Genomic DNA, 27,656 nt, shown 5'->3' on the forward strand with positions numbered 1-27,656 from the left:
CGTTGGTAAAGAACACACTCTCTCTCCCTGCTCGAGCGGCAAATGCGTACTTGCATGGGGACGCAAAGAAGGGCCTCTTTGGAATACCGGAAGCGTCAATCGATGCCAACATCGCTGAAATCGACGCGGCCTTCAAGCTGCTTACGTCAAAGGATGACATAGTAAGGTCTGCGGCGTGGGAGGACCTACGAAGTTTCGTGGCAGCATGTCTGAGGAAGGAGTCGCCGTCAATGGCCGAAATCAACGGCTACTTATCCAGGTCTTCGGCGAGGCAGATATCCCAGCCAACTACGTCAGTGTGGTCCAGGGCAAGGATGGCCGCCGAGCACCTGAAGTTGGAATGGGAGCTAACAGAGGATCAACAGGTGGCGGTGAAAATAGACGACACGACGGTGTCCGACAGAAGGGCGGTATTTAGATCGCTCCACCAAGTGGTCAGGCAACGCCACACCGACGAATTAGCCTCCATGCCACACCAAGGCAAGACGTGGCATTGCTACGGGAAGGCAAGGCCGTCGTCTCACTTCCACCGTGAAGGGTCGTTTACCCGTTTCGCGGACTGGAGGTTCGTGCATAGGGCCCGCCTCGGGCTGGTGCCCCTCAACGGCTACAGGCACGGGGGTGATCCGTCGGAGAAGAGGTGCCGGAAATGTGGGTACCAGCTAGAGACGCTCCCGCATGTAGTGGACCACTGCATGGCCTTCAGTCCGCTTCTAACGGCGAGACATAACAACATTGTGGAGAGGGTCAAGAAAGCGGCGAGTGGCAGGTGGGAGGTCCTGGCGGAGAACCAGCCGATCATGGGTTCCACGCTCCGTCCAGACCTCATCCTCCGAAAAGACAACTCCATCCTGGTGTTGGATGTAACAGTGCCATTTGAGAACGGCCCGGACGCCTTTGCCGTGGCAAGGCAGGCGAAGGAGGAAAAGTACCGCCCCATCGTAAACCTTCTAAAGGAGCGATACTCCGACGTTCGTTTTGGTGCCATCGTCGTGGGAGCGCTTGGGTCCTGGGACCCATCCAATGACCGGCTGATAGCCCGCCTGTGCTCACGTAAATACTCTAACCTCATGAAAAAACTGGTGGTGAGTGACACAATCGCGGCTACGAGGGACATCTACATAGAATTTATCTCGGGAGTGCGTCAGTCAGCTGGAAGAACCATTCAAACCATGCACCACCGTCTCCAAACCCCCGGCACAGGCCCACAGACGTCAAATGCGGTTCAACGACAGTCGCGATAAACCAAGTCATGCCCTCCAGAGCCACCCTCCGGAACGGACAGAGACTAATAAGACACTGACACTGGTCATCGACGAACGTGTGGTCATTGAAGTCGATACAGCCAACCTCTTCCCCCCCCCCTGTATACAATGTCCCCCCTCGATAACGTGCGCCGCAACTAACTCCCATGTATATAATGTTCCCCCCGCTTTCATGCTTGTACAGAATGTGACGCAACTAGATATGTATAGAATGTGACGCAACTAAATATGTATAGAATGTGACGCAACTAAATATGTATAGAATGTGACGCAACTAAATATGTATAGAATGTGACGCAACTAATATGTATAGAATGTGACGCAACTAAATATGTATAGAATGTACCGTCATCCGAATGATTATCTGGATCCAAAGCCTGTCTGAATGATATCGAATTCCCTTGTACAGGATGAAGTTGAGTCCCATATCGGGCAGTGTAAATAATTTTCTCAAAACATGAATAAATGCTTTTTATACTCTGTTCTTATCAGCTTAATATCTGGTACGTCTCCTACATGGGGACAAGATATTAAACTTATTTTTGGAACAGGGCGGAGTGCTTTCAGCTTGCTGAACCTCTGCCGCGGGTCCTCTCGATATTGCACTACCTTCGAGTTGGGCCCATCCTCATGAAATCAAGTAGACTCTGTGTTTTATTCATAATTTCGCAATAATCATACATTACCGGGGCGAAATAGACCGATTTGAAAGCGGTCGACGGAAAATTAAGGCCCGGCGCACGACCCTGGGACTTAGTTTTTTATTAAGGAGACGACGTGGATGCCACGTCCTTGTGAGGACGGGTCCACGCCGGTCGTTTCCTCGTTGTGCTGTGCGCTTCCGAAATGCTGCCGCGGGTCCCCTCGACGTCTCTCCCGTTCCTGGGTGCCCCCCCCCCCTTCTAGATCGAGAATGCAAGTAGATATTGGTCTCGCGTCGACATCTAGCGGTCGAACGTGCAACCCGGACGGAACGGCGCCCCGGGAGCCCAGGATACGTCGCACCTGAAAGCAACATCTGGTCGACAAGAAGTCGTCTCGTCTTCAAAATACGATCGAGTCTTCCGACGCTATTAAAACAGACCCCAGCCAGGACATTAATTATAGTTAATTGTGATCAAATTTTAATTCGCGTCTATCCCGTTATCGCTTCTCGGCCTTTTGGCTAAGATCAAAGTGTAGTATCTGTTCTTATCAGCTTAATATCTGGTACGTCTCCTACATGGGGACAAGATATTAAACTTATTTTTGGAACAGGGCGGAGTGCTTTCAGCTTGCTGAACCTCTGCCGCGGGTCCTCTCGATATTGCACTACCTTCGAGTTGGGCCCATCCTCATGAAATCAAGTAGACTCTGTGTTTTATTCATAATTTCGCAATAATCATACATTACCGGGGCGAAATAGACCGATTTGAAAGCGGTCGACGGAAAATTAAGGCCCGGCGCACGACCCTGGGACTTAGTTTTTTATTAAGGAGACGACGTGGATGCCACGTCCTTGTGAGGACGGGTCCACGCCGGTCGTTTCCTCGTTGTGCTGTGCGCTTCCGAAGTGCTGCCGCGGGTCCCCTCGACGTCTCTCCCGTTCCTGGGTGCCCCCCCCCCCCCTTCTAGATCGAGAATGCAAGTAGATATTGGTCTCGCGTCGACATCTAGCGGTCGAACGTGCAACCCGGACGGAACGGCGCCCCGGGAGCCCAGGATACGTCGCACCTGAAAGCAACATCTGGTCGACAAGAAGTCGTCTCGTCTTCAAAATACGATCGAGTCTTCCGACGCTATTAAAACAGACCCCAGCCAGGACATTAATTATAGTTAATTGTGATCAAATTTTAATTCGCGTCTATCCCGTTATCGCTTCTCGGCCTTTTGGCTAAGATCAAAGTGTAGTATCTGTTCTTATCAGCTTAATATCTGGTACGTCTCCTACATGGGGACAAGATATTAAACTTATTTTTGGAACAGGGCGGAGTGCTTTCAGCTTGCTGAACCTCTGCCGCGGGTCCTCTCGATATTGCACTACCTTCGAGTTGGGCCCATCCTCATGAAATCAAGTAGACTCTGTGTTTTATTCATAATTTCGCAATAATCATACATTACCGGGGCGAAATAGACCGATTTGAAAGCGGTCGACGGAAAATTAAGGCCCGGCGCACGACCCTGGGACTTAGTTTTTTATTAAGGAGACGACGTGGATGCCACGTCCTTGTGAGGACGGGTCCACGCCGGTCGTTTCCTCGTTGTGCTGTGCGCTTCCGAAATGCTGCCGCGGGTCCCCTCGACGTCTCTCCCGTTCCTGGGTGCCCCCCCCCCCTTCTAGATCGAGAATGCAAGTAGATATTGGTCTCGCGTCGACATCTAGCGGTCGAACGTGCAACCCGGACGGAACGGCGCCCCGGGAGCCCAGGATACGTCGCACCTGAAAGCAACATCTGGTCGACAAGAAGTCGTCTCGTCTTCAAAATACGATCGAGTCTTCCGACGCTATTAAAACAGACCCCAGCCAGGACATTAATTATAGTTAATTGTGATCAAATTTTAATTCGCGTCTATCCCGTTATCGCTTCTCGGCCTTTTGGCTAAGATCAAAGTGTAGTATCTGTTCTTATCAGCTTAATATCTGGTACGTCTCCTACATGGGGACAAGATATTAAACTTATTTTTGGAACAGGGCGGAGTGCTTTCAGCTTGCTGAACCTCTGCCGCGGGTCCTCTCGATATTGCACTACCTTCGAGTTGGGCCCATCCTCATGAAATCAAGTAGACTCTGTGTTTTATTCATAATTTCGCAATAATCATACATTACCGGGGCGAAATAGACCGATTTGAAAGCGGTCGACGGAAAATTAAGGCCCGGCGCACGACCCTGGGACTTAGTTTTTTATTAAGGAGACGACGTGGATGCCACGTCCTTGTGAGGACGGGTCCACGCCGGTCGTTTCCTCGTTGTGCTGTGCGCTTCCGAAGTGCTGCCGCGGGTCCCCTCGACGTCTCTCCCGTTCCTGGGTGCCCCCCCCCCCCCTTCTAGATCGAGAATGCAAGTAGATATTGGTCTCGCGTCGACATCTAGCGGTCGAACGTGCAACCCGGACGGAACGGCGCCCCGGGAGCCCAGGATACGTCGCACCTGAAAGCAACATCTGGTCGACAAGAAGTCGTCTCGTCTTCAAAATACGATCGAGTCTTCCGACGCTATTAAAACAGACCCCAGCCAGGACATTAATTATAGTTAATTGTGATCAAATTTTAATTCGCGTCTATCCCGTTATCGCTTCTCGGCCTTTTGGCTAAGATCAAAGTGTAGTATCTGTTCTTATCAGCTTAATATCTGGTACGTCTCCTACATGGGGACAAGATATTAAACTTATTTTTGGAACAGGGCGGAGTGCTTTCAGCTTGCTGAACCTCTGCCGCGGGTCCTCTCGATATTGCACTACCTTCGAGTTGGGCCCATCCTCATGAAATCAAGTAGACTCTGTGTTTTATTCATAATTTCGCAATAATCATACATTACCGGGGCGAAATAGACCGATTTGAAAGCGGTCGACGGAAAATTAAGGCCCGGCGCACGACCCTGGGACTTAGTTTTTTATTAAGGAGACGACGTGGATGCCACGTCCTTGTGAGGACGGGTCCACGCCGGTCGTTTCCTCGTTGTGCTGTGCGCTTCCGAAATGCTGCCGCGGGTCCCCTCGACGTCTCTCCCGTTCCTGGGTGCCCCCCCCCCCTTCTAGATCGAGAATGCAAGTAGATATTGGTCTCGCGTCGACATCTAGCGGTCGAACGTGCAACCCGGACGGAACGGCGCCCCGGGAGCCCAGGATACGTCGCACCTGAAAGCAACATCTGGTCGACAAGAAGTCGTCTCGTCTTCAAAATACGATCGAGTCTTCCGACGCTATTAAAACAGACCCCAGCCAGGACATTAATTATAGTTAATTGTGATCAAATTTTAATTCGCGTCTATCCCGTTATCGCTTCTCGGCCTTTTGGCTAAGATCAAAGTGTAGTATCTGTTCTTATCAGCTTAATATCTGGTACGTCTCCTACATGGGGACAAGATATTAAACTTATTTTTGGAACAGGGCGGAGTGCTTTCAGCTTGCTGAACCTCTGCCGCGGGTCCTCTCGATATTGCACTACCTTCGAGTTGGGCCCATCCTCATGAAATCAAGTAGACTCTGTGTTTTATTCATAATTTCGCAATAATCATACATTACCGGGGCGAAATAGACCGATTTGAAAGCGGTCGACGGAAAATTAAGGCCCGGCGCACGACCCTGGGACTTAGTTTTTTATTAAGGACACGACGTGGATGCCACGTCCTTGTGAGGACGGGTCCACGCCGGTCGTTTCCTCGTTGTGCTGTGCGCTTCCGAAATGCTGCCGCGGGTCCCCTCGACGTCTCTCCCGTTCCTGGGTGCCCCCCCCCCTTCTAGATCGAGAATGCAAGTAGATATTGGTCTCGCGTCGACATCTAGCGGTCGAACGTGCAACCCGGACGGAACGGCGCCCCGGGAGCCCAGGATACGTCGCACCTGAAAGCAACATCTGGTCGACAAGAAGTCGTCTCGTCTTCAAAATACGATCGAGTCTTCCGACGCTATTAAAACAGACCCCAGCCAGGACATTAATTATAGTTAATTGTGATCAAATTTTAATTCGCGTCTATCCCGTTATCGCTTCTCGGCCTTTTGGCTAAGATCAAAGTGTAGTATCTGTTCTTATCAGCTTAATATCTGGTACGTCTCCTACATGGGGACAAGATATTAAACTTATTTTTGGAACAGGGCGGAGTGCTTTCAGCTTGCTGAACCTCTGCCGCGGGTCCTCTCGATATTGCACTACCTTCGAGTTGGGCCCATCCTCATGAAATCAAGTAGACTCTGTGTTTTATTCATAATTTCGCAATAATCATACATTACCGGGGCGAAATAGACCGATTTGAAAGCGGTCGACGGAAAATTAAGGCCCGGCGCACGACCCTGGGACTTAGTTTTTTATTAAGGAGACGACGTGGATGCCACGTCCTTGTGAGGACGGGTCCACGCCGGTCGTTTCCTCGTTGTGCTGTGCGCTTCCGAAATGCTGCCGCGGGTCCCCTCGACGTCTCTCCCGTTCCTGGGTGCCCCCCCCCCCTTCTAGATCGAGAATGCAAGTAGATATTGGTCTCGCGTCGACATCTAGCGGTCGAACGTGCAACCCGGACGGAACGGCGCCCCGGGAGCCCAGGATACGTCGCACCTGAAAGCAACATCTGGTCGACAAGAAGTCGTCTCGTCTTCAAAATACGATCGAGTCTTCCGACGCTATTAAAACAGACCCCAGCCAGGACATTAATTATAGTTAATTGTGATCAAATTTTAATTCGCGTCTATCCCGTTATCGCTTCTCGGCCTTTTGGCTAAGATCAAAGTGTAGTATCTGTTCTTATCAGCTTAATATCTGGTACGTCTCCTACATGGGGACAAGATATTAAACTTATTTTTGGAACAGGGCGGAGTGCTTTCAGCTTGCTGAACCTCTGCCGCGGGTCCTCTCGATATTGCACTACCTTCGAGTTGGGCCCATCCTCATGAAATCAAGTAGACTCTGTGTTTTATTCATAATTTCGCAATAATCATACATTACCGGGGCGAAATAGACCGATTTGAAAGCGGTCGACGGAAAATTAAGGCCCGGCGCACGACCCTGGGACTTAGTTTTTTATTAAGGACACGACGTGGATGCCACGTCCTTGTGAGGACGGGTCCACGCCGGTCGTTTCCTCGTTGTGCTGTGCGCTTCCGAAATGCTGCCGCGGGTCCCCTCGACGTCTCTCCCGTTCCTGGGTGCCCCCCCCCCCTTCTAGATCGAGAATGCAAGTAGATATTGGTCTCGCGTCGACATCTAGCGGTCGAACGTGCAACCCGGACGGAACGGCGCCCCGGGAGCCCAGGATACGTCGCACCTGAAAGCAACATCTGGTCGACAAGAAGTCGTCTCGTCTTCAAAATACGATCGAGTCTTCCGACGCTATTAAAACAGACCCCAGCCAGGACATTAATTATAGTTAATTGTGATCAAATTTTAATTCGCGTCTATCCCGTTATCGCTTCTCGGCCTTTTGGCTAAGATCAAAGTGTAGTATCTGTTCTTATCAGCTTAATATCTGGTACGTCTCCTACATGGGGACAAGATATTAAACTTATTTTTGGAACAGGGCGGAGTGCTTTCAGCTTGCTGAACCTCTGCCGCGGGTCCTCTCGATATTGCACTACCTTCGAGTTGGGCCCATCCTCATGAAATCAAGTAGACTCTGTGTTTTATTCATAATTTCGCAATAATCATACATTACCGGGGCGAAATAGACCGATTTGAAAGCGGTCGACGGAAAATTAAGGCCCGGCGCACGACCCTGGGACTTAGTTTTTTATTAAGGAGACGACGTGGATGCCACGTCCTTGTGAGGACGGGTCCACGCCGGTCGTTTCCTCGTTGTGCTGTGCGCTTCCGAAGTGCTGCCGCGGGTCCCCTCGACGTCTCTCCCGTTCCTGGGTGCCCCCCCCCCCTTCTAGATCGAGAATGCAAGTAGATATTGGTCTCGCGTCGACATCTAGCGGTCGAACGTGCAACCCGGACGGAACGGCGCCCCGGGAGCCCAGGATACGTCGCACCTGAAAGCAACATCTGGTCGACAAGAAGTCGTCTCGTCTTCAAAATACGATCGAGTCTTCCGACGCTATTAAAACAGACCCCAGCCAGGACATTAATTATAGTTAATTGTGATCAAATTTTAATTCGCGTCTATCCCGTTATCGCTTCTCGGCCTTTTGGCTAAGATCAAAGTGTAGTATCTGTTCTTATCAGCTTAATATCTGGTACGTCTCCTACATGGGGACAAGATATTAAACTTATTTTTGGAACAGGGCGGAGTGCTTTCAGCTTGCTGAACCTCTGCCGCGGGTCCTCTCGATATTGCACTACCTTCGAGTTGGGCCCATCCTCATGAAATCAAGTAGACTCTGTGTTTTATTCATAATTTCGCAATAATCATACATTACCGGGGCGAAATAGACCGATTTGAAAGCGGTCGACGGAAAATTAAGGCCCGGCGCACGACCCTGGGACTTAGTTTTTTATTAAGGAGACGACGTGGATGCCACGTCCTTGTGAGGACGGGTCCACGCCGGTCGTTTCCTCGTTGTGCTGTGCGCTTCCGAAATGCTGCCGCGGGTCCCCTCGACGTCTCTCCCGTTCCTGGGTGCCCCCCCCCCCTTCTAGATCGAGAATGCAAGTAGATATTGGTCTCGCGTCGACATCTAGCGGTCGAACGTGCAACCCGGACGGAACGGCGCCCCGGGAGCCCAGGATACGTCGCACCTGAAAGCAACATCTGGTCGACAAGAAGTCGTCTCGTCTTCAAAATACGATCGAGTCTTCCGACGCTATTAAAACAGACCCCAGCCAGGACATTAATTATAGTTAATTGTGATCAAATTTTAATTCGCGTCTATCCCGTTATCGCTTCTCGGCCTTTTGGCTAAGATCAAAGTGTAGTATCTGTTCTTATCAGCTTAATATCTGGTACGTCTCCTACATGGGGACAAGATATTAAACTTATTTTTGGAACAGGGCGGAGTGCTTTCAGCTTGCTGAACCTCTGCCGCGGGTCCTCTCGATATTGCACTACCTTCGAGTTGGGCCCATCCTCATGAAATCAAGTAGACTCTGTGTTTTATTCATAATTTCGCAATAATCATACATTACCGGGGCGAAATAGACCGATTTGAAAGCGGTCGACGGAAAATTAAGGCCCGGCGCACGACCCTGGGACTTAGTTTTTTATTAAGGAGACGACGTGGATGCCACGTCCTTGTGAGGACGGGTCCACGCCGGTCGTTTCCTCGTTGTGCTGTGCGCTTCCGAAATGCTGCCGCGGGTCCCCTCGACGTCTCTCCCGTTCCTGGGTGCCCCCCCCCCCTTCTAGATCGAGAATGCAAGTAGATATTGGTCTCGCGTCGACATCTAGCGGTCGAACGTGCAACCCGGACGGAACGGCGCCCCGGGAGCCCAGGATACGTCGCACCTGAAAGCAACATCTGGTCGACAAGAAGTCGTCTCGTCTTCAAAATACGATCGAGTCTTCCGACGCTATTAAAACAGACCCCAGCCAGGACATTAATTATAGTTAATTGTGATCAAATTTTAATTCGCGTCTATCCCGTTATCGCTTCTCGGCCTTTTGGCTAAGATCAAAGTGTAGTATCTGTTCTTATCAGCTTAATATCTGGTACGTCTCCTACATGGGGACAAGATATTAAACTTATTTTTGGAACAGGGCGGAGTGCTTTCAGCTTGCTGAACCTCTGCCGCGGGTCCTCTCGATATTGCACTACCTTCGAGTTGGGCCCATCCTCATGAAATCAAGTAGACTCTGTGTTTTATTCATAATTTCGCAATAATCATACATTACCGGGGCGAAATAGACCGATTTGAAAGCGGTCGACGGAAAATTAAGGCCCGGCGCACGACCCTGGGACTTAGTTTTTTATTAAGGAGACGACGTGGATGCCACGTCCTTGTGAGGACGGGTCCACGCCGGTCGTTTCCTCGTTGTGCTGTGCGCTTCCGAAATGCTGCCGCGGGTCCCCTCGACGTCTCTCCCGTTCCTGGGTGCCCCCCCCCCCCCTTCTAGATCGAGAATGCAAGTAGATATTGGTCTCGCGTCGACATCTAGCGGTCGAACGTGCAACCCGGACGGAACGGCGCCCCGGGAGCCCAGGATACGTCGCACCTGAAAGCAACATCTGGTCGACAAGAAGTCGTCTCGTCTTCAAAATACGATCGAGTCTTCCGACGCTATTAAAACAGACCCCAGCCAGGACATTAATTATAGTTAATTGTGATCAAATTTTAATTCGCGTCTATCCCGTTATCGCTTCTCGGCCTTTTGGCTAAGATCAAAGTGTAGTATCTGTTCTTATCAGCTTAATATCTGGTACGTCTCCTACATGGGGACAAGATATTAAACTTATTTTTGGAACAGGGCGGAGTGCTTTCAGCTTGCTGAACCTCTGCCGCGGGTCCTCTCGATATTGCACTACCTTCGAGTTGGGCCCATCCTCATGAAATCAAGTAGACTCTGTGTTTTATTCATAATTTCGCAATAATCATACATTACCGGGGCGAAATAGACCGATTTGAAAGCGGTCGACGGAAAATTAAGGCCCGGCGCACGACCCTGGGACTTAGTTTTTTATTAAGGAGACGACGTGGATGCCACGTCCTTGTGAGGACGGGTCCACGCCGGTCGTTTCCTCGTTGTGCTGTGCGCTTCCGAAATGCTGCCGCGGGTCCCCTCGACGTCTCTCCCGTTCCTGGGTGCCCCCCCCCCCTTCTAGATCGAGAATGCAAGTAGATATTGGTCTCGCGTCGACATCTAGCGGTCGAACGTGCAACCCGGACGGAACGGCGCCCCGGGAGCCCAGGATACGTCGCACCTGAAAGCAACATCTGGTCGACAAGAAGTCGTCTCGTCTTCAAAATACGATCGAGTCTTCCGACGCTATTAAAACAGACCCCAGCCAGGACATTAATTATAGTTAATTGTGATCAAATTTTAATTCGCGTCTATCCCGTTATCGCTTCTCGGCCTTTTGGCTAAGATCAAAGTGTAGTATCTGTTCTTATCAGCTTAATATCTGGTACGTCTCCTACATGGGGACAAGATATTAAACTTATTTTTGGAACAGGGCGGAGTGCTTTCAGCTTGCTGAACCTCTGCCGCGGGTCCTCTCGATATTGCACTACCTTCGAGTTGGGCCCATCCTCATGAAATCAAGTAGACTCTGTGTTTTATTCATAATTTCGCAATAATCATACATTACCGGGGCGAAATAGACCGATTTGAAAGCGGTCGACGGAAAATTAAGGCCCGGCGCACGACCCTGGGACTTAGTTTTTTATTAAGGAGACGACGTGGATGCCACGTCCTTGTGAGGACGGGTCCACGCCGGTCGTTTCCTCGTTGTGCTGTGCGCTTCCGAAGTGCTGCCGCGGGTCCCCTCGACGTCTCTCCCGTTCCTGGGTGCCCCCCCCCCCCTTCTAGATCGAGAATGCAAGTAGATATTGGTCTCGCGTCGACATCTAGCGGTCGAACGTGCAACCCGGACGGAACGGCGCCCCGGGAGCCCAGGATACGTCGCACCTGAAAGCAACATCTGGTCGACAAGAAGTCGTCTCGTCTTCAAAATACGATCGAGTCTTCCGACGCTATTAAAACAGACCCCAGCCAGGACATTAATTATAGTTAATTGTGATCAAATTTTAATTCGCGTCTATCCCGTTATCGCTTCTCGGCCTTTTGGCTAAGATCAAAGTGTAGTATCTGTTCTTATCAGCTTAATATCTGGTACGTCTCCTACATGGGGACAAGATATTAAACTTATTTTTGGAACAGGGCGGAGTGCTTTCAGCTTGCTGAACCTCTGCCGCGGGTCCTCTCGATATTGCACTACCTTCGAGTTGGGCCCATCCTCATGAAATCAAGTAGACTCTGTGTTTTATTCATAATTTCGCAATAATCATACATTACCGGGGCGAAATAGACCGATTTGAAAGCGGTCGACGGAAAATTAAGGCCCGGCGCACGACCCTGGGACTTAGTTTTTTATTAAGGAGACGACGTGGATGCCACGTCCTTGTGAGGACGGGTCCACGCCGGTCGTTTCCTCGTTGTGCTGTGCGCTTCCGAAATGCTGCCGCGGGTCCCCTCGACGTCTCTCCCGTTCCTGGGTGCCCCCCCCCCCTTCTAGATCGAGAATGCAAGTAGATATTGGTCTCGCGTCGACATCTAGCGGTCGAACGTGCAACCCGGACGGAACGGCGCCCCGGGAGCCCAGGATACGTCGCACCTGAAAGCAACATCTGGTCGACAAGAAGTCGTCTCGTCTTCAAAATACGATCGAGTCTTCCGACGCTATTAAAACAGACCCCAGCCAGGACATTAATTATAGTTAATTGTGATCAAATTTTAATTCGCGTCTATCCCGTTATCGCTTCTCGGCCTTTTGGCTAAGATCAAAGTGTAGTATCTGTTCTTATCAGCTTAATATCTGGTACGTCTCCTACATGGGGACAAGATATTAAACTTATTTTTGGAACAGGGCGGAGTGCTTTCAGCTTGCTGAACCTCTGCCGCGGGTCCTCTCGATATTGCACTACCTTCGAGTTGGGCCCATCCTCATGAAATCAAGTAGACTCTGTGTTTTATTCATAATTTCGCAATAATCATACATTACCGGGGCGAAATAGACCGATTTGAAAGCGGTCGACGGAAAATTAAGGCCCGGCGCACGACCCTGGGACTTAGTTTTTTATTAAGGACACGACGTGGATGCCACGTCCTTGTGAGGACGGGTCCACGCCGGTCGTTTCCTCGTTGTGCTGTGCGCTTCCGAAATGCTGCCGCGGGTCCCCTCGACGTCTCTCCCGTTCCTGGGTGCCCCCCCCCCCCCTTCTAGATCGAGAATGCAAGTAGATATTGGTCTCGCGTCGACATCTAGCGGTCGAACGTGCAACCCGGACGGAACGGCGCCCCGGGAGCCCAGGATACGTCGCACCTGAAAGCAACATCTGGTCGACAAGAAGTCGTCTCGTCTTCAAAATACGATCGAGTCTTCCGACGCTATTAAAACAGACCCCAGCCAGGACATTAATTATAGTTAATTGTGATCAAATTTTAATTCGCGTCTATCCCGTTATCGCTTCTCGGCCTTTTGGCTAAGATCAAAGTGTAGTATCTGTTCTTATCAGCTTAATATCTGGTACGTCTCCTACATGGGGACAAGATATTAAACTTATTTTTGGAACAGGGCGGAGTGCTTTCAGCTTGCTGAACCTCTGCCGCGGGTCCTCTCGATATTGCACTACCTTCGAGTTGGGCCCATCCTCATGAAATCAAGTAGACTCTGTGTTTTATTCATAATTTCGCAATAATCATACATTACCGGGGCGAAATAGACCGATTTGAAAGCGGTCGACGGAAAATTAAGGCCCGGCGCACGACCCTGGGACTTAGTTTTTTATTAAGGAGACGACGTGGATGCCACGTCCTTGTGAGGACGGGTCCACGCCGGTCGTTTCCTCGTTGTGCTGTGCGCTTCCGAAATGCTGCCGCGGGTCCCCTCGACGTCTCTCCCGTTCCTGGGTGCCCCCCCCCCCCCTTCTAGATCGAGAATGCAAGTAGATATTGGTCTCGCGTCGACATCTAGCGGTCGAACGTGCAACCCGGACGGAACGGCGCCCCGGGAGCCCAGGATACGTCGCACCTGAAAGCAACATCTGGTCGACAAGAAGTCGTCTCGTCTTCAAAATACGATCGAGTCTTCCGACGCTATTAAAACAGACCCCAGCCAGGACATTAATTATAGTTAATTGTGATCAAATTTTAATTCGCGTCTATCCCGTTATCGCTTCTCGGCCTTTTGGCTAAGATCAAAGTGTAGTATCTGTTCTTATCAGCTTAATATCTGGTACGTCTCCTACATGGGGACAAGATATTAAACTTATTTTTGGAACAGGGCGGAGTGCTTTCAGCTTGCTGAACCTCTGCCGCGGGTCCTCTCGATATTGCACTACCTTCGAGTTGGGCCCATCCTCATGAAATCAAGTAGACTCTGTGTTTTATTCATAATTTCGCAATAATCATACATTACCGGGGCGAAATAGACCGATTTGAAAGCGGTCGACGGAAAATTAAGGCCCGGCGCACGACCCTGGGACTTAGTTTTTTATTAAGGAGACGACGTGGATGCCACGTCCTTGTGAGGACGGGTCCACGCCGGTCGTTTCCTCGTTGTGCTGTGCGCTTCCGAAATGCTGCCGCGGGTCCCCTCGACGTCTCTCCCGTTCCTGGGTGCCCCCCCCCCCCTTCTAGATCGAGAATGCAAGTAGATATTGGTCTCGCGTCGACATCTAGCGGTCGAACGTGCAACCCGGACGGAACGGCGCCCCGGGAGCCCAGGATACGTCGCACCTGAAAGCAACATCTGGTCGACAAGAAGTCGTCTCGTCTTCAAAATACGATCGAGTCTTCCGACGCTATTAAAACAGACCCCAGCCAGGACATTAATTATAGTTAATTGTGATCAAATTTTAATTCGCGTCTATCCCGTTATCGCTTCTCGGCCTTTTGGCTAAGATCAAAGTGTAGTATCTGTTCTTATCAGCTTAATATCTGGTACGTCTCCTACATGGGGACAAGATATTAAACTTATTTTTGGAACAGGGCGGAGTGCTTTCAGCTTGCTGAACCTCTGCCGCGGGTCCTCTCGATATTGCACTACCTTCGAGTTGGGCCCATCCTCATGAAATCAAGTAGACTCTGTGTTTTATTCATAATTTCGCAATAATCATACATTACCGGGGCGAAATAGACCGATTTGAAAGCGGTCGACGGAAAATTAAGGCCCGGCGCACGACCCTGGGACTTAGTTTTTTATTAAGGACACGACGTGGATGCCACGTCCTTGTGAGGACGGGTCCACGCCGGTCGTTTCCTCGTTGTGCTGTGCGCTTCCGAAATGCTGCCGCGGGTCCCCTCGACGTCTCTCCCGTTCCTGGGTGCCCCCCCCCCCCCTTCTAGATCGAGAATGCAAGTAGATATTGGTCTCGCGTCGACATCTAGCGGTCGAACGTGCAACCCGGACGGAACGGCGCCCCGGGAGCCCAGGATACGTCGCACCTGAAAGCAACATCTGGTCGACAAGAAGTCGTCTCGTCTTCAAAATACGATCGAGTCTTCCGACGCTATTAAAACAGACCCCAGCCAGGACATTAATTATAGTTAATTGTGATCAAATTTTAATTCGCGTCTATCCCGTTATCGCTTCTCGGCCTTTTGGCTAAGATCAAAGTGTAGTATCTGTTCTTATCAGCTTAATATCTGGTACGTCTCCTACATGGGGACAAGATATTAAACTTATTTTTGGAACAGGGCGGAGTGCTTTCAGCTTGCTGAACCTCTGCCGCGGGTCCTCTCGATATTGCACTACCTTCGAGTTGGGCCCATCCTCATGAAATCAAGTAGACTCTGTGTTTTATTCATAATTTCGCAATAATCATACATTACCGGGGCGAAATAGACCGATTTGAAAGCGGTCGACGGAAAATTAAGGCCCGGCGCACGACCCTGGGACTTAGTTTTTTATTAAGGAGACGACGTGGATGCCACGTCCTTGTGAGGACGGGTCCACGCCGGTCGTTTCCTCGTTGTGCTGTGCGCTTCCGAAATGCTGCCGCGGGTCCCCTCGACGTCTCTCCCGTTCCTGGGTGCCCCCCCCCCCCCTTCTAGATCGAGAATGCAAGTAGATATTGGTCTCGCGTCGACATCTAGCGGTCGAACGTGCAACCCGGACGGAACGGCGCCCCGGGAGCCCAGGATACGTCGCACCTGAAAGCAACATCTGGTCGACAAGAAGTCGTCTCGTCTTCAAAATACGATCGAGTCTTCCGACGCTATTAAAACAGACCCCAGCCAGGACATTAATTATAGTTAATTGTGATCAAATTTTAATTCGCGTCTATCCCGTTATCGCTTCTCGGCCTTTTGGCTAAGATCAAAGTGTAGTATCTGTTCTTATCAGCTTAATATCTGGTACGTCTCCTACATGGGGACAAGATATTAAACTTATTTTTGGAACAGGGCGGAGTGCTTTCAGCTTGCTGAACCTCTGCCGCGGGTCCTCTCGATATTGCACTACCTTCGAGTTGGGCCCATCCTCATGAAATCAAGTAGACTCTGTGTTTTATTCATAATTTCGCAATAATCATACATTACCGGGGCGAAATAGACCGATTTGAAAGCGGTCGACGGAAAATTAAGGCCCGGCGCACGACCCTGGGACTTTGTTTTTTATTAAGGAGACGACGTGGATGCCACGTCCTTGTGAGGACGGGTCCACGCCGGTCGTTTCCTCGTTGTGCTGTGCGCTTCCGAAATGCTGCCGCGGGTCCCCTCGACGTCTCTCCCGTTCCTGGGTGCCCCCCCCCCCCCTTCTAGATCGAGAATGCAAGTAGATATTGGTCTCGCGTCGACATCTAGCGGTCGAACGTGCAACCCGGACGGAACGGCGCCCCGGGAGCCCAGGATACGTCGCACCTGAAAGCAACATCTGGTCGACAAGAAGTCGTCTCGTCTTCAAAATACGATCGAGTCTTCCGACGCTATTAAAACAGACCCCAGCCAGGACATTAATTATAGTTAATTGTGATCAAATTTTAATTCGCGTCTATCCCGTTATCGCTTCTCGGCCTTTTGGCTAAGATCAAAGTGTAGTATCTGTTCTTATCAGCTTAATATCTGGTACGTCTCCTACATGGGGACAAGATATTAAACTTATTTTTGGAACAGGGCGGAGTGCTTTCAGCTTGCTGAACCTCTGCCGCGGGTCCTCTCGATATTGCACTACCTTCGAGTTGGGCCCATCCTCATGAAATCAAGTAGACTCTGTGTTTTATTCATAATTTCGCAATAATCATACATTACCGGGGCGAAATAGACCGATTTGAAAGCGGTCGACGGAAAATTAAGGCCCGGCGCACGACCCTGGGACTTAGTTTTTTATTAAGGAGACGACGTGGATGCCACGTCCTTGTGAGGACGGGTCCACGCCGGTCGTTTCCTCGTTGTGCTGTGCGCTTCCGAAATGCTGCCGCGGGTCCCCTCGACGTCTCTCCCGTTCCTGGGTGCCCCCCCCCCCTTCTAGATCGAGAATGCAAGTAGATATTGGTCTCGCGTCGACATCTAGCGGTCGAACGTGCAACCCGGACGGAACGGCGCCCCGGGAGCCCAGGATACGTCGCACCTGAAAGCAACATCTGGTCGACAAGAAGTCGTCTCGTCTTCAAAATACGATCGAGTCTTCCGACGCTATTAAAACAGACCCCAGCCAGGACATTAATTATAGTTAATTGTGATCAAATTTTAATTCGCGTCTATCCCGTTATCGCTTCTCGGCCTTTTGGCTAAGATCAAAGTGTAGTATCTGTTCTTATCAGCTTAATATCTGGTACGTCTCCTACATGGGGACAAGATATTAAACTTATTTTTGGAACAGGGCGGAGTGCTTTCAGCTTGCTGAACCTCTGCCGCGGGTCCTCTCGATATTGCACTACCTTCGAGTTGGGCCCATCCTCATGAAATCAAGTAGACTCTGTGTTTTATTCATAATTTCGCAATAATCATACATTACCGGGGCGAAATAGACCGATTTGAAAGCGGTCGACGGAAAATTTAAGGCCCGGCGCACGACCCTGGGACTTAGTTTTTTATTAAGGAGACGACGTGGATGCCACGTCCTTGTGAGGACGGGTCCACGCCGGTCGTTTCCTCGTTGTGCTGTGCGCTTCCGAAATGCTGCCGCGGGTCCCCTCGACGTCTCTCCCGTTCCTGGGTGCCCCCCCCCCCCTTCTAGATCGAGAATGCAAGTAGATATTGGTCTCGCGTCGACATCTAGCGGTCGAACGTGCAACCCGGACGGAACGGCGCCCCGGGAGCCCAGGATACGTCGCACCTGAAAGCAACATCTGGTCGACAAGAAGTCGTCTCGTCTTCAAAATACGATCGAGTCTTCCGACGCTATTAAAACAGACCCCAGCCAGGACATTAATTATAGTTAATTGTGATCAAATTTTAATTCGCGTCTATCCCGTTATCGCTTCTCGGCCTTTTGGCTAAGATCAAAGTGTAGTATCTGTTCTTATCAGCTTAATATCTGGTACGTCTCCTACATGGGGACAAGATATTAAACTTATTTTTGGAACAGGGCGGAGTGCTTTCAGCTTGCTGAACCTCTGCCGCGGGTCCTCTCGATATTGCACTACCTTCGAGTTGGGCCCATCCTCATGAAATCAAGTAGACTCTGTGTTTTATTCATAATTTCGCAATAATCATACATTACCGGGGCGAAATAGACCGATTTGAAAGCGGTCGACGGAAAATTAAGGCCCGGCGCACGACCCTGGGACTTAGTTTTTTATTAAGGAGACGACGTGGATGCCACGTCCTTGTGAGGACGGGTCCACGCCGGTCGTTTCCTCGTTGTGCTGTGCGCTTCCGAAATGCTGCCGCGGGTCCCCTCGACGTCTCTCCCGTTCCTGGGTGCCCCCCCCCCCCTTCTAGATCGAGAATGCAAGTAGATATTGGTCTCGCGTCGACATCTAGCGGTCGAACGTGCAACCCGGACGGAACGGCGCCCCGGGAGCCCAGGATACGTCGCACCTGAAAGCAACATCTGGTCGACAAGAAGTCGTCTCGTCTTCAAAATACGATCGAGTCTTCCGACGCTATTAAAACAGACCCCAGCCAGGACATTAATTATAGTTAATTGTGATCAAATTTTAATTCGCGTCTATCCCGTTATCGCTTCTCGGCCTTTTGGCTAAGATCAAAGTGTAGTATCTGTTCTTATCAGCTTAATATCTGGTACGTCTCCTACATGGGGACAAGATATTAAACTTATTTTTGGAACAGGGCGGAGTGCTTTCAGCTTGCTGAACCTCTGCCGCGGGTCCTCTCGATATTGCACTACCTTCGAGTTGGGCCCATCCTCATGAAATCAAGTAGACTCTGTGTTTTATTCATAATTTCGCAATAATCATACATTACCGGGGCGAAATAGACCGATTTGAAAGCGGTCGACGGAAAATTAAGGCCCGGCGCACGACCCTGGGACTTAGTTTTTTATTAAGGAGACGACGTGGATGCCACGTCCTTGTGAGGACGGGTCCACGCCGGTCGTTTCCTCGTTGTGCTGTGCGCTTCCGAAATGCTGCCGCGGGTCCCCTCGACGTCTCTCCCGTTCCTGGGTGCCCCCCCCCCCCTTCTAGATCGAGAATGCAAGTAGATATTGGTCTCGCGTCGACATCTAGCGGTCGAACGTGCAACCCGGACGGAACGGCGCCCCGGGAGCCCAGGATACGTCGCACCTGAAAGCAACATCTGGTCGACAAGAAGTCGTCTCGTCTTCAAAATACGATCGAGTCTTCCGACGCTATTAAAACAGACCCCAGCCAGGACATTAATTATAGTTAATTGTGATCAAATTTTAATTCGCGTCTATCCCGTTATCGCTTCTCGGCCTTTTGGCTAAGATCAAAGTGTAGTATCTGTTCTTATCAGCTTAATATCTGGTACGTCTCCTACATGGGGACAAGATATTAAACTTATTTTTGGAACAGGGCGGAGTGCTTTCAGCTTGCTGAACCTCTGCCGCGGGTCCTCTCGATATTGCACTACCTTCGAGTTGGGCCCATCCTCATGAAATCAAGTAGACTCTGTGTTTTATTCATAATTTCGCAATAATCATACATTACCGGGGCGAAATAGACCGATTTGAAAGCGGTCGACGGAAAATTAAGGCCCGGCGCACGACCCTGGGACTTAGTTTTTTATTAAGGAGACGACGTGGATGCCACGTCCTTGTGAGGACGGGTCCACGCCGGTCGTTTCCTCGTTGTGCTGTGCGCTTCCGAAATGCTGCCGCGGGTCCCCTCGACGTCTCTCCCGTTCCTGGGTGCCCCCCCCCCCCTTCTAGATCGAGAATGCAAGTAGATATTGGTCTCGCGTCGACATCTAGCGGTCGAACGTGCAACCCGGACGGAACGGCGCCCCGGGAGCCCAGGATACGTCGCACCTGAAAGCAACATCTGGTCGACAAGAAGTCGTCTCGTCTTCAAAATACGATCGAGTCTTCCGACGCTATTAAAACAGACCCCAGCCAGGACATTAATTATAGTTAATTGTGATCAAATTTTAATTCGCGTCTATCCCGTTATCGCTTCTCGGCCTTTTGGCTAAGATCAAAGTGTAGTATCTGTTCTTATCAGCTTAATATCTGGTACGTCTCCTACATGGGGACAAGATATTAAACTTATTTTTGGAACAGGGCGGAGTGCTTTCAGCTTGCTGAACCTCTGCCGCGGGTCCTCTCGATATTGCACTACCTTCGAGTTGGGCCCATCCTCATGAAATCAAGTAGACTCTGTGTTTTATTCATAATTTCGCAATAATCATACATTACCGGGGCGAAATAGACCGATTTGAAAGCGGTCGACGGAAAATTAAGGCCCGGCGCACGACCCTGGGACTTAGTTTTTTATTAAGGAGACGACGTGGATGCCACGTCCTTGTGAGGACGGGTCCACGCCGGTCGTTTCCTCGTTGTGCTGTGCGCTTCCGAAATGCTGCCGCGGGTCCCCTCGACGTCTCTCCCGTTCCTGGGTGCCCCCCCCCCCCTTCTAGATCGAGAATGCAAGTAGATATTGGTCTCGCGTCGACATCTAGCGGTCGAACGTGCAACCCGGACGGAACGGCGCCCCGGGAGCCCAGGATACGTCGCACCTGAAAGCAACATCTGGTCGACAAGAAGTCGTCTCGTCTTCAAAATACGATCGAGTCTTCCGACGCTATTAAAACAGACCCCAGCCAGGACATTAATTATAGTTAATTGTGATCAAATTTTAATTCGCGTCTATCCCGTTATCGCTTCTCGGCCTTTTGGCTAAGATCAAAGTGTAGTATCTGTTCTTATCAGCTTAATATCTGGTACGTCTCCTACATGGGGACAAGATATTAAACTTATTTTTGGAACAGGGCGGAGTGCTTTCAGCTTGCTGAACCTCTGCCGCGGGTCCTCTCGATATTGCACTACCTTCGAGTTGGGCCCATCCTCATGAAATCAAGTAGACTCTGTGTTTTATTCATAATTTCGCAATAATCATACATTACCGGGGCGAAATAGACCGATTTGAAAGCGGTCGACGGAAAATTAAGGCCCGGCGCACGACCCTGGGACTTTTTTTTTTATTAAGGAGACGACGTGGATGCCACGTCCTTGTGAGGACGGGTCCACGCCGGTCGTTTCCTCGTTGTGCTGTGCGCTTCCGAAATGCTGCCGCGGGTCCCCTCGACGTCTCTCCCGTTCCTGGGTGCCCCCCCCCCCTTCTAGATCGAGAATGCAAGTAGATATTGGTCTCGCGTCGACATCTAGCGGTCGAACGTGCAACCCGGACGGAACGGCGCCCCGGGAGCCCAGGATACGTCGCACCTGAAAGCAACATCTGGTCGACAAGAAGTCGTCTCGTCTTCAAAATACGATCGAGTCTTCCGACGCTATTAAAACAGACCCCAGCCAGGACATTAATTATAGTTAATTGTGATCAAATTTTAATTCGCGTCTATCCCGTTATCGCTTCTCGGCCTTTTGGCTAAGATCAAAGTGTAGTATCTGTTCTTATCAGCTTAATATCTGGTACGTCTCCTACATGGGGACAAGATATTAAACTTATTTTTGGAACAGGGCGGAGTGCTTTCAGCTTGCTGAACCTCTGCCGCGGGTCCTCTCGATATTGCACTACCTTCGAGTTGGGCCCATCCTCATGAAATCAAGTAGACTCTGTGTTTTATTCATAATTTCGCAATAATCATACATTACCGGGGCGAAATAGACCGATTTGAAAGCGGTCGACGGAAAATTAAGGCCCGGCGCACGACCCTGGGACTTTGTTTTTTATTAAGGAGACGACGTGGATGCCACGTCCTTGTGAGGACGGGTCCACGCCGGTCGTTTCCTCGTTGTGCTGTGCGCTTCCGAAATGCTGCCGCGGGTCCCCTCGACGTCTCTCCCGTTCCTGGGTGCCCCCCCCCCCCTTCTAGATCGAGAATGCAAGTAGATATTGGTCTCGCGTCGACATCTAGCGGTCGAACGTGCAACCCGGACGGAACGGCGCCCCGGGAGCCCAGGATACGTCGCACCTGAAAGCAACATCTGGTCGACAAGAAGTCGTCTCGTCTTCAAAATACGATCGAGTCTTCCGACGCTATTAAAACAGACCCCAGCCAGGACATTAATTATAGTTAATTGTGATCAAATTTTAATTCGCGTCTATCCCGTTATCGCTTCTCGGCCTTTTGGCTAAGATCAAAGTGTAGTATCTGTTCTTATCAGCTTAATATCTGGTACGTCTCCTACATGGGGACAAGATATTAAACTTATTTTTGGAACAGGGCGGAGTGCTTTCAGCTTGCTGAACCTCTGCCGCGGGTCCTCTCGATATTGCACTACCTTCGAGTTGGGCCCATCCTCATGAAATCAAGTAGACTCTGTGTTTTATTCATAATTTCGCAATAATCATACATTACCGGGGCGAAATAGACCGATTTGAAAGCGGTCGACGGAAAATTAAGGCCCGGCGCACGACCCTGGGACTTAGTTTTTTATTAAGGAGACGACGTGGATGCCACGTCCTTGTGAGGACGGGTCCACGCCGGTCGTTTCCTCGTTGTGCTGTGCGCTTCCGAAATGCTGCCGCGGGTCCCCTCGACGTCTCTCCCGTTCCTGGGTGCCCCCCCCCCCCTTCTAGATCGAGAATGCAAGTAGATATTGGTCTCGCGTCGACATCTAGCGGTCGAACGTGCAACCCGGACGGAACGGCGCCCCGGGAGCCCAGGATACGTCGCACCTGAAAGCAACATCTGGTCGACAAGAAGTCGTCTCGTCTTCAAAATACGATCGAGTCTTCCGACGCTATTAAAACAGACCCCAGCCAGGACATTAATTATAGTTAATTGTGATCAAATTTTAATTCGCGTCTATCCCGTTATCGCTTCTCGGCCTTTTGGCTAAGATCAAAGTGTAGTATCTGTTCTTATCAGCTTAATATCTGGTACGTCTCCTACATGGGGACAAGATATTAAACTTATTTTTGGAACAGGGCGGAGTGCTTTCAGCTTGCTGAACCTCTGCCGCGGGTCCTCTCGATATTGCACTACCTTCGAGTTGGGCCCATCCTCATGAAATCAAGTAGACTCTGTGTTTTATTCATAATTTCGCAATAATCATACATTACCGGGGCGAAATAGACCGATTTGAAAGCGGTCGACGGAAAATTAAGGCCCGGCGCACGACCCTGGGACTTTGTTTTTTATTAAGGAGACGACGTGGATGCCACGTCCTTGTGAGGACGGGTCCACGCCGGTCGTTTCCTCGTTGTGCTGTGCGCTTCCGAAATGCTGCCGCGGGTCCCCTCGACGTCTCTCCCGTTCCTGGGTGCCCCCCCCCCCTTCTAGATCGAGAATGCAAGTAGATATTGGTCTCGCGTCGACATCTAGCGGTCGAACGTGCAACCCGGACGGAACGGCGCCCCGGGAGCCCAGGATACGTCGCACCTGAAAGCAACATCTGGTCGACAAGAAGTCGTCTCGTCTTCAAAATACGATCGAGTCTTCCGACGCTATTAAAACAGACCCCAGCCAGGACATTAATTATAGTTAATTGTGATCAAATTTTAATTCGCGTCTATCCCGTTATCGCTTCTCGGCCTTTTGGCTAAGATCAAAGTGTAGTATCTGTTCTTATCAGCTTAATATCTGGTACGTCTCCTACATGGGGACAAGATATTAAACTTATTTTTGGAACAGGGCGGAGTGCTTTCAGCTTGCTGAACCTCTGCCGCGGGTCCTCTCGATATTGCACTACCTTCGAGTTGGGCCCATCCTCATGAAATCAAGTAGACTCTGTGTTTTATTCATAATTTCGCAATAATCATACATTACCGGGGCGAAATAGACCGATTTGAAAGCGGTCGACGGAAAATTAAGGCCCGGCGCACGACCCTGGGACTTAGTTTTTTATTAAGGAGACGACGTGGATGCCACGTCCTTGTGAGGACGGGTCCACGCCGGTCGTTTCCTCGTTGTGCTGTGCGCTTCCGAAATGCTGCCGCGGGTCCCCTCGACGTCTCTCCCGTTCCTGGGTGCCCCCCCCCCCCTTCTAGATCGAGAATGCAAGTAGATATTGGTCTCGCGTCGACATCTAGCGGTCGAACGTGCAACCCGGACGGAACGGCGCCCCGGGAGCCCAGGATACGTCGCACCTGAAAGCAACATCTGGTCGACAAGAAGTCGTCTCGTCTTCAAAATACGATCGAGTCTTCCGACGCTATTAAAACAGACCCCAGCCAGGACATTAATTATAGTTAATTGTGATCAAATTTTAATTCGCGTCTATCCCGTTATCGCTTCTCGGCCTTTTGGCTAAGATCAAAGTGTAGTATCTGTTCTTATCAGCTTAATATCTGGTACGTCTCCTACATGGGGACAAGATATTAAACTTATTTTTGGAACAGGGCGGAGTGCTTTCAGCTTGCTGAACCTCTGCCGCGGGTCCTCTCGATATTGCACTACCTTCGAGTTGGGCCCATCCTCATGAAATCAAGTAGACTCTGTGTTTTATTCATAATTTCGCAATAATCATACATTACCGGGGCGAAATAGACCGATTTGAAAGCGGTCGACGGAAAATTAAGGCCCGGCGCACGACCCTGGGACTTATTTTTTTATTAAGGAGACGACGTGGATGCCACGTCCTTGTGAGGACGGGTCCACGCCGGTCGTTTCCTCGTTGTGCTGTGCGCTTCCGAAATGCTGCCGCGGGTCCCCTCGACGTCTCTCCCGTTCCTGGGTGCCCCCCCCCCCTTCTAGATCGAGAATGCAAGTAGATATTGGTCTCGCGTCGACATCTAGCGGTCGAACGTGCAACCCGGACGGAACGGCGCCCCGGGAGCCCAGGATACGTCGCACCTGAAAGCAACATCTGGTCGACAAGAAGTCGTCTCGTCTTCAAAATACGATCGAGTCTTCCGACGCTATTAAAACAGACCCCAGCCAGGACATTAATTATAGTTAATTGTGATCAAATTTTAATTCGCGTCTATCCCGTTATCGCTTCTCGGCCTTTTGGCTAAGATCAAAGTGTAGTATCTGTTCTTATCAGCTTAATATCTGGTACGTCTCCTACATGGGGACAAGATATTAAACTTATTTTTGGAACAGGGCGGAGTGCTTTCAGGAACCTCTGCCGCGGGTCCTCTCGATATTGCACTACCTTCGAGTTGGGCCCATCCTCATGAAATCAAGTAGACTCTGTGTTTTATTCATAATTTCGCAATAATCATACATTACCGGGGCGAAATAGACCGATTTGAAAGCGGTCGACGGAAAATTAAGGCCCGGCGCACGACCCTGGGACTTAGTTTTTTATTAAGGAGACGACGTGGATGCCACGTCCTTGTGAGGACGGGTCCACGCCGGTCGTTTCCTCGTTGTGCTGTGCGCTTCCGAAATGCTGCCGCGGGTCCCCTCGACGTCTCTCCCGTTCCTGGGTGCCCCCCCCCCCCCCTTCTAGATCGAGAATGCAAGTAGATATTGGTCTCGCGTCGACATCTAGCGGTCGAACGTGCAACCCGGACGGAACGGCGCCCCGGGAGCCCAGGATACGTCGCACCTGAAAGCAACATCTGGTCGACAAGAAGTCGTCTCGTCTTCAAAATACGATCGAGTCTTCCGACGCTATTAAAACAGACCCCAGCCAGGACATTAATTATAGTTAATTGTGATCAAATTTTAATTCGCGTCTATCCCGTTATCGCTTCTCGGCCTTTTGGCTAAGATCAAAGTGTAGTATCTGTTCTTATCAGCTTAATATCTGGTACGTCTCCTACATGGGGACAAGATATTAAACTTATTTTTGGAACAGGGCGGAGTGCTTTCAGCTTGCTGAACCTCTGCCGCGGGTCCTCTCGATATTGCACTACCTTCGAGTTGGGCCCATCCTCATGAAATCAAGTAGACTCTGTGTTTTATTCATAATTTCGCAATAATCATACATTACCGGGGCGAAATAGACCGATTTGAAAGCGGTCGACGGAAAATTAAGGCCCGGCGCACGACCCTGGGACTTTTTTTTTTATTAAGGAGACGACGTGGATGCCACGTCCTTGTGAGGACGGGTCCACGCCGGTCGTTTCCTCGTTGTGCTGTGCGCTTCCGAAATGCTGCCGCGGGTCCCCTCGACGTCTCTCCCGTTCCTGGGTGCCCCCCCCCCCCCCTTCTAGATCGAGAATGCAAGTAGATATTGGTCTCGCGTCGACATCTAGCGGTCGAACGTGCAACCCGGACGGAACGGCGCCCCGGGAGCCCAGGATACGTCGCACCTGAAAGCAACATCTGGTCGACAAGAAGTCGTCTCGTCTTCAAAATACGATCGAGTCTTCCGACGCTATTAAAACAGACCCCAGCCAGGACATTAATTATAGTTAATTGTGATCAAATTTTAATTCGCGTCTATCCCGTTATCGCTTCTCGGCCTTTTGGCTAAGATCAAAGTGTAGTATCTGTTCTTATCAGCTTAATATCTGGTACGTCTCCTACATGGGGACAAGATATTAAACTTATTTTTGGAACAGGGCGGAGTGCTTTCAGCTTGCTGAACCTCTGCCGCGGGTCCTCTCGATATTGCACTACCTTCGAGTTGGGCCCATCCTCATGAAATCAAGTAGACTCTGTGTTTTATTCATAATTTCGCAATAATCATACATTACCGGGGCGAAATAGACCGATTTGAAAGCGGTCGACGGAAAATTAAGGCCCGGCGCACGACCCTGGGACTTTTTTTTTTATTAAGGAGACGACGTGGATGCCACGTCCTTGTGAGGACGGGTCCACGCCGGTCGTTTCCTCGTTGTGCTGTGCGCTTCCGAAATGCTGCCGCGGGTCCCCTCGACGTCTCTCCCGTTCCTGGGTGCCCCCCCCCCCTTCTAGATCGAGAATGCAAGTAGATATTGGTCTCGCGTCGACATCTAGCGGTCGAACGTGCAACCCGGACGGAACGGCGCCCCGGGAGCCCAGGATACGTCGCACCTGAAAGCAACATCTGGTCGACAAGAAGTCGTCTCGTCTTCAAAATACGATCGAGTCTTCCGACGCTATTAAAACAGACCCCAGCCAGGACATTAATTATAGTTAATTGTGATCAAATTTTAATTCGCGTCTATCCCGTTATCGCTTCTCGGCCTTTTGGCTAAGATCAAAGTGTAGTATCTGTTCTTATCAGCTTAATATCTGGTACGTCTCCTACATGGGGACAAGATATTAAACTTATTTTTGGAACAGGGCGGAGTGCTTTCAGCTTGCTGAACCTCTGCCGCGGGTCCTCTCGATATTGCACTACCTTCGAGTTGGGCCCATCCTCATGAAATCAAGTAGACTCTGTGTTTTATTCATAATTTCGCAATAATCATACATTACCGGGGCGAAATAGACCGATTTGAAAGCGGTCGACGGAAAATTAAGGCCCGGCGCACGACCCTGGGACTTAGTTTTTTATTAAGGAGACGACGTGGATGCCACGTCCTTGTGAGGACGGGTCCACGCCGGTCGTTTCCTCGTTGTGCTGTGCGCTTCCGAAATGCTGCCGCGGGTCCCCTCGACGTCTCTCCCGTTCCTGGGTGCCCCCCCCCCCCCCTTCTAGATCGAGAATGCAAGTAGATATTGGTCTCGCGTCGACATCT

At 50.5% G+C, this 27,656-nt stretch overlaps 37 non-coding genes across 37 annotated transcripts; all 37 read left to right on the top strand.

The window, feature by feature from the left end:
• Positions 1-1,706: 1,706 nt before the first annotated feature.
• On the top strand, positions 1,707-1,896 carry LOC149071245 (U2 spliceosomal RNA). The gene has a single exon (XR_016194929.1). It is a non-coding gene; the product is annotated as a U2 spliceosomal RNA (small nuclear RNA).
• A 514-nt stretch (positions 1,897-2,410) lies between these two features.
• On the top strand, positions 2,411-2,602 carry LOC149071246 (U2 spliceosomal RNA). Its single transcript, XR_016194869.1, has one exon. It is a non-coding gene; the product is annotated as a U2 spliceosomal RNA (small nuclear RNA).
• Positions 2,603-3,118: 516 nt separating this feature from the next.
• LOC149071247 (U2 spliceosomal RNA) lies at positions 3,119-3,310 on the top strand. The gene has a single exon (XR_016194880.1). It is a non-coding gene; the product is annotated as a U2 spliceosomal RNA (small nuclear RNA).
• A 514-nt stretch (positions 3,311-3,824) lies between these two features.
• On the top strand, positions 3,825-4,016 carry LOC149071248 (U2 spliceosomal RNA). Its single transcript, XR_016194891.1, has one exon. It is a non-coding gene; the product is annotated as a U2 spliceosomal RNA (small nuclear RNA).
• Positions 4,017-4,532: 516 nt separating this feature from the next.
• Positions 4,533-4,724, top strand: LOC149071249 (U2 spliceosomal RNA). Its single transcript, XR_016194902.1, has one exon. It is a non-coding gene; the product is annotated as a U2 spliceosomal RNA (small nuclear RNA).
• A 514-nt stretch (positions 4,725-5,238) lies between these two features.
• On the top strand, positions 5,239-5,430 carry LOC149071250 (U2 spliceosomal RNA). The gene has a single exon (XR_016194914.1). It is a non-coding gene; the product is annotated as a U2 spliceosomal RNA (small nuclear RNA).
• A 513-nt stretch (positions 5,431-5,943) lies between these two features.
• LOC149071251 (U2 spliceosomal RNA) lies at positions 5,944-6,135 on the top strand. The gene has a single exon (XR_016194923.1). It is a non-coding gene; the product is annotated as a U2 spliceosomal RNA (small nuclear RNA).
• A 514-nt stretch (positions 6,136-6,649) lies between these two features.
• LOC149071252 (U2 spliceosomal RNA) lies at positions 6,650-6,841 on the top strand. The gene has a single exon (XR_016194933.1). It is a non-coding gene; the product is annotated as a U2 spliceosomal RNA (small nuclear RNA).
• Positions 6,842-7,355: 514 nt separating this feature from the next.
• Positions 7,356-7,547, top strand: LOC149071253 (U2 spliceosomal RNA). Its single transcript, XR_016194937.1, has one exon. It is a non-coding gene; the product is annotated as a U2 spliceosomal RNA (small nuclear RNA).
• A 514-nt stretch (positions 7,548-8,061) lies between these two features.
• Positions 8,062-8,253, top strand: LOC149071254 (U2 spliceosomal RNA). The gene has a single exon (XR_016194938.1). It is a non-coding gene; the product is annotated as a U2 spliceosomal RNA (small nuclear RNA).
• Positions 8,254-8,767: 514 nt separating this feature from the next.
• LOC149071255 (U2 spliceosomal RNA) lies at positions 8,768-8,959 on the top strand. Its single transcript, XR_016194939.1, has one exon. It is a non-coding gene; the product is annotated as a U2 spliceosomal RNA (small nuclear RNA).
• A 514-nt stretch (positions 8,960-9,473) lies between these two features.
• On the top strand, positions 9,474-9,665 carry LOC149071256 (U2 spliceosomal RNA). Its single transcript, XR_016194940.1, has one exon. It is a non-coding gene; the product is annotated as a U2 spliceosomal RNA (small nuclear RNA).
• A 516-nt stretch (positions 9,666-10,181) lies between these two features.
• LOC149071257 (U2 spliceosomal RNA) lies at positions 10,182-10,373 on the top strand. Its single transcript, XR_016194941.1, has one exon. It is a non-coding gene; the product is annotated as a U2 spliceosomal RNA (small nuclear RNA).
• Positions 10,374-10,887: 514 nt separating this feature from the next.
• LOC149071258 (U2 spliceosomal RNA) lies at positions 10,888-11,079 on the top strand. Its single transcript, XR_016194942.1, has one exon. It is a non-coding gene; the product is annotated as a U2 spliceosomal RNA (small nuclear RNA).
• A 515-nt stretch (positions 11,080-11,594) lies between these two features.
• LOC149071259 (U2 spliceosomal RNA) lies at positions 11,595-11,786 on the top strand. Its single transcript, XR_016194943.1, has one exon. It is a non-coding gene; the product is annotated as a U2 spliceosomal RNA (small nuclear RNA).
• A 514-nt stretch (positions 11,787-12,300) lies between these two features.
• On the top strand, positions 12,301-12,492 carry LOC149071260 (U2 spliceosomal RNA). Its single transcript, XR_016194944.1, has one exon. It is a non-coding gene; the product is annotated as a U2 spliceosomal RNA (small nuclear RNA).
• A 516-nt stretch (positions 12,493-13,008) lies between these two features.
• On the top strand, positions 13,009-13,200 carry LOC149071261 (U2 spliceosomal RNA). Its single transcript, XR_016194945.1, has one exon. It is a non-coding gene; the product is annotated as a U2 spliceosomal RNA (small nuclear RNA).
• A 516-nt stretch (positions 13,201-13,716) lies between these two features.
• Positions 13,717-13,908, top strand: LOC149071262 (U2 spliceosomal RNA). The gene has a single exon (XR_016194946.1). It is a non-coding gene; the product is annotated as a U2 spliceosomal RNA (small nuclear RNA).
• A 515-nt stretch (positions 13,909-14,423) lies between these two features.
• On the top strand, positions 14,424-14,615 carry LOC149071263 (U2 spliceosomal RNA). The gene has a single exon (XR_016194948.1). It is a non-coding gene; the product is annotated as a U2 spliceosomal RNA (small nuclear RNA).
• A 516-nt stretch (positions 14,616-15,131) lies between these two features.
• On the top strand, positions 15,132-15,323 carry LOC149071264 (U2 spliceosomal RNA). The gene has a single exon (XR_016194949.1). It is a non-coding gene; the product is annotated as a U2 spliceosomal RNA (small nuclear RNA).
• A 516-nt stretch (positions 15,324-15,839) lies between these two features.
• Positions 15,840-16,031, top strand: LOC149071265 (U2 spliceosomal RNA). Its single transcript, XR_016194950.1, has one exon. It is a non-coding gene; the product is annotated as a U2 spliceosomal RNA (small nuclear RNA).
• Positions 16,032-16,547: 516 nt separating this feature from the next.
• On the top strand, positions 16,548-16,739 carry LOC149071266 (U2 spliceosomal RNA). Its single transcript, XR_016194951.1, has one exon. It is a non-coding gene; the product is annotated as a U2 spliceosomal RNA (small nuclear RNA).
• A 514-nt stretch (positions 16,740-17,253) lies between these two features.
• LOC149071267 (U2 spliceosomal RNA) lies at positions 17,254-17,445 on the top strand. Its single transcript, XR_016194952.1, has one exon. It is a non-coding gene; the product is annotated as a U2 spliceosomal RNA (small nuclear RNA).
• A 516-nt stretch (positions 17,446-17,961) lies between these two features.
• Positions 17,962-18,153, top strand: LOC149071268 (U2 spliceosomal RNA). The gene has a single exon (XR_016194953.1). It is a non-coding gene; the product is annotated as a U2 spliceosomal RNA (small nuclear RNA).
• Positions 18,154-18,668: 515 nt separating this feature from the next.
• Positions 18,669-18,860, top strand: LOC149071269 (U2 spliceosomal RNA). The gene has a single exon (XR_016194954.1). It is a non-coding gene; the product is annotated as a U2 spliceosomal RNA (small nuclear RNA).
• Positions 18,861-19,375: 515 nt separating this feature from the next.
• On the top strand, positions 19,376-19,567 carry LOC149071270 (U2 spliceosomal RNA). Its single transcript, XR_016194955.1, has one exon. It is a non-coding gene; the product is annotated as a U2 spliceosomal RNA (small nuclear RNA).
• Positions 19,568-20,082: 515 nt separating this feature from the next.
• Positions 20,083-20,274, top strand: LOC149071271 (U2 spliceosomal RNA). Its single transcript, XR_016194956.1, has one exon. It is a non-coding gene; the product is annotated as a U2 spliceosomal RNA (small nuclear RNA).
• Positions 20,275-20,789: 515 nt separating this feature from the next.
• Positions 20,790-20,981, top strand: LOC149071272 (U2 spliceosomal RNA). Its single transcript, XR_016194957.1, has one exon. It is a non-coding gene; the product is annotated as a U2 spliceosomal RNA (small nuclear RNA).
• Positions 20,982-21,495: 514 nt separating this feature from the next.
• Positions 21,496-21,687, top strand: LOC149071273 (U2 spliceosomal RNA). Its single transcript, XR_016194958.1, has one exon. It is a non-coding gene; the product is annotated as a U2 spliceosomal RNA (small nuclear RNA).
• A 515-nt stretch (positions 21,688-22,202) lies between these two features.
• On the top strand, positions 22,203-22,394 carry LOC149071274 (U2 spliceosomal RNA). The gene has a single exon (XR_016194959.1). It is a non-coding gene; the product is annotated as a U2 spliceosomal RNA (small nuclear RNA).
• A 515-nt stretch (positions 22,395-22,909) lies between these two features.
• On the top strand, positions 22,910-23,101 carry LOC149071275 (U2 spliceosomal RNA). Its single transcript, XR_016194960.1, has one exon. It is a non-coding gene; the product is annotated as a U2 spliceosomal RNA (small nuclear RNA).
• Positions 23,102-23,615: 514 nt separating this feature from the next.
• Positions 23,616-23,807, top strand: LOC149071276 (U2 spliceosomal RNA). Its single transcript, XR_016194961.1, has one exon. It is a non-coding gene; the product is annotated as a U2 spliceosomal RNA (small nuclear RNA).
• Positions 23,808-24,322: 515 nt separating this feature from the next.
• LOC149071277 (U2 spliceosomal RNA) lies at positions 24,323-24,514 on the top strand. The gene has a single exon (XR_016194962.1). It is a non-coding gene; the product is annotated as a U2 spliceosomal RNA (small nuclear RNA).
• A 514-nt stretch (positions 24,515-25,028) lies between these two features.
• Positions 25,029-25,214, top strand: LOC149071278 (U2 spliceosomal RNA). Its single transcript, XR_016194899.1, has one exon. It is a non-coding gene; the product is annotated as a U2 spliceosomal RNA (small nuclear RNA).
• Positions 25,215-25,731: 517 nt separating this feature from the next.
• Positions 25,732-25,923, top strand: LOC149071279 (U2 spliceosomal RNA). The gene has a single exon (XR_016194722.1). It is a non-coding gene; the product is annotated as a U2 spliceosomal RNA (small nuclear RNA).
• A 517-nt stretch (positions 25,924-26,440) lies between these two features.
• On the top strand, positions 26,441-26,632 carry LOC149071280 (U2 spliceosomal RNA). Its single transcript, XR_016194723.1, has one exon. It is a non-coding gene; the product is annotated as a U2 spliceosomal RNA (small nuclear RNA).
• Positions 26,633-27,146: 514 nt separating this feature from the next.
• LOC149071281 (U2 spliceosomal RNA) lies at positions 27,147-27,338 on the top strand. The gene has a single exon (XR_016194724.1). It is a non-coding gene; the product is annotated as a U2 spliceosomal RNA (small nuclear RNA).
• Positions 27,339-27,656: the final 318 nt, after the last annotated feature.

The sequence above is a fragment of the Pholcus phalangioides genome, unplaced genomic scaffold (assembly GCF_987345545.1).
Source record: "Pholcus phalangioides strain wild (caught in Gottingen) unplaced genomic scaffold, Ppha-v1.0 ptg000019l_1, whole genome shotgun sequence".
NCBI lineage: Eukaryota > Metazoa > Arthropoda > Arachnida > Araneae > Pholcidae > Pholcus > Pholcus phalangioides.